This window comes from Protopterus annectens, chromosome 10.part0, assembly GCF_019279795.1.
Source record: "Protopterus annectens isolate FY-2018-M chromosome 10.part0, PAN1.0, whole genome shotgun sequence".
NCBI classification, from domain to species: Eukaryota; Metazoa; Chordata; order Ceratodontiformes; family Protopteridae; genus Protopterus; species Protopterus annectens.
The window spans coordinates 1644315590-1644321589 of record NC_056744.1 but is presented as its reverse complement, the minus strand read 5'-3'; positions in this window follow the sequence as shown (position 1 = coordinate 1644321589).

Genomic DNA, 6000 nt, shown 5'->3' with positions numbered 1-6000 from the left:
TATGGAGCACATCCAAACACCTTTCTCCAGCAGTGGGAGAATGGATTGTAGGGTGACCATTCGAACTTGGACTTTTGACTGAACGGTTTAGAATGCTGAGATCCAAAATGGGCCTCAAGTCCCCGGTCTTTTGGCACCAAAAGAATCTTGAGTAAGTCCCTAATCCGATCTGGTCTGGGGACCGGTTGGATGACTCATTTTGCAGCAGCTTTGAAACTTCTGAGGCTGCAATTTCCTGTTGACTGGGTGGCGGGTCCGGGATTTTTTTGGACTGAGGTGGAGAGTGAGAAAAAGGGATGGCGTAACCTCCGGCGATAATTCGAAGCACCCATCAGTCCTGAGTGATACCTTCCCAGGCTTTTAGGTGCCTCGAAAAACGACCCCCGACTGGCTCCGGAGCTGCACAGTCGGGCAATCCCTCAGGGACTGTGAAAGGCTGAAGAGCCACGAAAGGACTCGCGGTCTCCAGTGTTGCGAGGGCCTCTGCCGCCTCTGGGATGGCGTCTTCCAGAAGAATTGCCCCTCCCCTGCCTCTAGAAGGGGGATCGTCCTGCTGTGAGGGGTAAGACTTCTGAGATCTACGGAACTACATTTTCCCTCCTCTTTTAGCCTTGGGGTAAGGCCGAAAGGGAGTGGAAAATCATGCCCCTATGGCAGTCAAAGTCTTACCTTCTTGCTCGCAGCAGGTCAGTGTGTCCTTTACCTTGGGTCCAAACAAAGAGGACCCATCAAAGGGGGCGTTGGCAAAGGAAGACTTAAAGGCTTCCGCAAAATGACACAGGCGGAGCCAGGCTTGTCTCCGTAGAGCAATGCCTGTACTGCGCGCTTACTCGCCCCTTCGGCCGCATAAGAAATGAGCCTCATGGACGAGTTTGATATGGACGACAGCGTAGCCAGCTGAGAGCCAACCGTCTGGGCCAGCTGCTCAGGCAGGTTACCCAAGAGGGTATCTGAAAGTTCTTTAATCAGATCCCTCTGAAATCTGGTAAAGTGCGTGAGATAGTTCAGGGACCTTAACGTAAAGGCCGCTGAACTTAGGGTGCGCTTACTGTACCGATCCATGCTCCTAGACTCCTTATTAGGAGGATGGATGGACGTCAAAGCCTCTGCTACATCTTGCTGGGTAGCAGATGCCACCACCAAAGCATCTACAGCCACACCTTTCGTCAGAAACTCTTTTTCCGGGGGTGCTGACAGGAACTTATTAGGACGAGCAGGCACCGGTTCCACAGAGTCTGGGTGTTCCCACGCCCTTCAACAGATCAAATAGGAGACACCCAGGAGGCGGAGGGCTGAGCCCCGAAGGCCTTAAGGAACACCGACTCGTCAGCAGAAGGGGGTTTGGATTGCCAGCCGCCTCGTTGTTTAAGGGCTTCCAGGATGTCTGCAAAGGAGACATCATCTGAGGACGATTTAGGGGACCCCTCTGCATCATCGAGATCAGTGTCTGATGTAAGAGACTCATCAGGGGAGTCAACGTGCTTCCTCTTGCACGATCTTTTCCTGGGGGGTTCCTCCGAAGAAGCTTCAGAGGGACCTCCAGGAGGGGGGGACCCCAGTGGGGGTAACCTCAGGCCCCGGGGCTCCGCTGTCTAAGGACAGGGGGACTGCCAAAGACCCAGTCTCAGTATGCAGGGAAGGAGCTGGGGAGACCGTGGAGGTAGCCAAAGAAGATTTGGCTAACGCACTCCTCATGGCCCTGAAGGCGGGACCACCAGAATCCTGGGAAGGTCCCACCTCCGTGGCCACAACAGTGGACAGCACCCCCGCAGCCGACACACCGAAAGGAAGGCTTGGGACCGAGAACATCAGTCCCGAAGCGTCCCCCCCGGGGCCGACAGAAGAAGTCCGCGTACCGAACTCCGACTCAAGAGCCGGAGTTGGAGTAAGGGTCAGGCCCAACCCGAAAACCTCCATCGGCTCCACCAGCACCGGCTCCAACGGTGCCGAGGCTGTTGGAGGAGGAACCATAATAGCAGGGTGGACCATCGGCTCCAAAGCCGAATGGGCTGGAGCCGAAACTAACTTTTGAAACACCGGAGACTGGAAAAGTCTTAGGAGCACCCTGTCGATTTCCGAATCAGACTTGGAGGATCTAGATGACACCGATTGGGTCCGAACCGACTTCTCCATCGGCTCCATAGGACTAGGGGACCGGCTCCAAATGGATTCGACCACTATCGGTTCCGAGAGAGATCTCAAAACAATTTCCCTCGGTGCCGAGGAGGGCTTCAGCGCCAAAGGGGAAGAGTCTGAGCCGGCAACCCTCATCGGCTCCAAAATCAGTGGAGCCGATGAAGGTGACCCGCCTCTCGATGCCCCAGTCCTCGGCTCCGAAACCAGAGGGGTTGAGACTGGAGGCATCGAGGCAGACCGTTCCACCCTCGGCTCCGAAGTCCGTGGAACCGATGGAGAAGCCTGCCTAGGTTTTTTGGCAGTCGGAGCCGACGCTTTTTTCTTCTTCGTAGGAGAGGAAGATAAGGCCTCCTCGAAGGAGGGCTTAATCAGACCTTTTAATATTAATGTATTCTTCCTCTCCTGGAGGACTCTAGCAGAAAAGGCGTGACACACGCTACAGGACTCCTGTAGGTGCTTGGCGCCTAAACAATAAACGCACGAGGAGTGGCCGTCCGTTATGGACATTTTGTAACCACACCTCGCGCACTTTTTAAACCCAGAGGGTCTATGTTCCTTAGACATGCTGACTAACACTAAGAAACAAGATTTTACCACAAAGAAAGTGAAAACTAAGTTTTTTTTTTTTTTTTTTTTTTTTTTTAGAGACAATACACAATGTCAGAAAACAATACACAATTTGTTACCACAATCACTGAAAATGAGGGTCAAGACCCTCTAACTTAAGCAGGTAGGAATAGGGGAAGGCCCCTCTAACTTAAAAGGGAAACCTTCCCTTAACAGAAAACACAATTTTTCTCAACAAATTTTTCCAAACACATTCGTACAACAACAATAGCTGTTAAAACAGCTTTTGGGTTCAAAATAGCAAAATTCCTGACAGGAAACTTTGAATAAAACAGTACTTAGCCCAGCCAAGTTTGAGACCACGTCCTAGCTTGTAAGCGGCAAACAAGATCTGGGGGATTAGTGGTGGTGCATCCTGGGATAAGAAATAGCTCAGCCAATAAGAGGCCTCGCTCTATAGCATAGCGTGCCGAGTTGGAGCCGAGGGATCGGCTCCGAGCCCATCAGTACTGAATGTAGGCGAGATAGGATCACATAACATCTAAATGTTCGATCATGTAATATAGACCCAGCTAAAAACTGCTTCAGTGGGGCTTGACAGTATACCAGATCGTCTCTTAATCAGCTTAAATCTTGACTTACCTGACCCATTAGGGTCTCCCTTTAACCACAGCCTTCAGATTGGCTTTGTCCCAGTAGCGTGGAGGACAGCAAGTCATCCCTCTTTATAAAGGGGGACTATTTACTGATCCAGGAAATTACAGGCCCATAGGTTTAACTAGTCTTATATATAAAGCCATGGGAAGAATAATCATGGACTTGATACACAATGACATAAGAAATCTCCAAACACTGGACTGTCAAGGGTAGGTTATACTTACTGAATCTGGTGGATTTCTTTGAGAAAGTCACTAAGGCCACGGATGAGGATAAAACAGTACACACCACTTACCTCAACCTGGCCAAGGCATTTGACACAATTCCCCACTCAGATAATAAAAATCAACTCCCAAAACTGGGCATAAATTGCTATGTCACCAGGTGGATAACCAGATGACTCACAGACAGGACATGTGGTTTAAGTGACTGAATCCATATCCAGCAAGAAGCCATTTACTAGTGGTGTGCCAAAGGGTTGAGTGCTGGGACCACTCCTGTTCGAAGTATACTTCTCTGAAGTCAAGGCTAATGACAAAGTTTGCTAATGACTGCAAATTGGGAGCAATCATTGAACCGCCAATGATGTAGATATCCTTAATGGGGGTCTAAATTAGACAAATGATTGGTGCCAGAACCATGGCCTAAAACCAGTTGTGAAAAATACATTATCATACCCTCTGGGAAGTCAAATACCCCTGCAAATTATAACATTAGTAGCACAATCCTAAGAGTAGTTTCAGAGATGAGAAATCTATGTACAGAAATAGTAGCCTGAACTTAGACTGCCATATATCCATAGTCATGAGAAAGTCCTATGTGGCACAGCTTTAAGGTATGGCATCCAGATCCAGTGAAATTATAGTCCAGCTGTACTCAGCCCTCATTAGACCAGTAATCGAATATAATGCACCATTTGGCATATACATGTCTAGGCACTTACAACAGCTGGAGCAACCTCAGCAATTCCTCACAAAGAAAATATAGGGCATAAACAACATGTCCTTTGCTGATTGAATAAAAGAATAGGTCTTTTAGTCCATCTCCTATTGACTCTTAAAGGGTGACTTATGCCTGACCTATGAGGCACTCAAATCCAGCCCTGAAGTCAAACAGCATGAAGGTCACCCAATCTAGGGATCTAAACTTAGTCAGCGACTCAAACAAAACATGCTGGAGAGATGGATATGTCTCGGAGATTGCCCTTTTTTTGGAAGAGGCTTTCTGCTCATATTAAGCAGAATCCTTCCCTGGTCCTCTTCAAATACAATTTGGATCACTGGATGAAGAATCGCAAATTCACACCTGGGGTAGTGTCTATGTCCCATATGGACGGGGCAATCTGTAAGATACTCAAGCCATAGGCAGAAATCCTTGACAACCTCTTCCCCATAGAGGCCATATATTGGTTAAAATCAGGTTATATTGGCTAGGCTTGTAAGGGCTCTTAAGCAGTTAGCTTAGTGAGCTCCTGTGGACCTATAATAAACATTTTAAGTGAAATTATATTCTAATGTTTTGCATTTCTTTATGTGAACATATTTTACAAAAGGAATTCTAGCACCATGTGTATTTTCTGTATTTAATATTACTACTAGGTTGATTATGAACTTTTGTTTATAGACCTCTGATAAAAATGGGTTATGTGCAGTCAGACTGCCTAGCTTGCCACCTTCTAAATTCTCAGACTCTTAGAAAGCTCTCTTTCATTATGAGCATTGCCAGATTTTCTTGCACTAATATCTCCAGTTTAATTTTAAACAAAATGTTTTTATTTCTATTCTTCTGCTAGCTTGTGCATGCATGCACATGTTCAGATGCTGGAGGAGGATTCAGGAAACTTAAGACAAAAACAGTAAGATTTTCTGAAATAAACAGAGACAAACTCTGAAGTTCCAAACACACAGAGAGGTAAATTTTCTGATGGTTTAATTACCACAGTTCTGCAGCAGGTGGTATATCAGGAAATTTGCTTGCATTACTGTAGGCAAAACAGGCAATCAATGATTATGTCAACACAAAGCATTAAGACCTGTTATATCGACTGAAGCAACAATCCTTGAAGGTTCCGGTTCTTGCTTCTGTAAAAGTTCATAGCAGCAGCAAGGAATAACCTGTCAGTCAGAACTATTATTAATCCTAAATGCAAATTTGAGCTGCTGAAATTCCACACCAATGCACTTTGTTTATAGTTATGTCATTCACAGTACTTCAGAATGTTATTTTCTAAAATTTGCATGTTGTTATACTGTATTTTCTTGAGAAACTGTAGTATTCCCCAACTTCAGTAATGCTTAAAATGATCATATATCATGCATGTGTCAATTTATTTGCAACTCCAGAAAGTAATTACTTGAAATTATAATACAACAAAACAATATGGAGACTAAACATGCTAAAGGAACATACCTTGGTGTCAAAATTCATTTTTTGGGGTGGGGTGGCTTTTGTCCATGATTTAAATGCTTTAATATTATGTATTCTTGATGAATACTGTGGTTATGTGACCCCAAGTGTGCTTTGCAGCCAAAAGCTCATGGTCAGACAACTTTGAGTTTTAATTCCTGGAGAGGACCACAAGTGTCCTGCTTTGCAATGACTCAAGAACAGTGATGAGACTTTACCCCTACTATGTTTCTA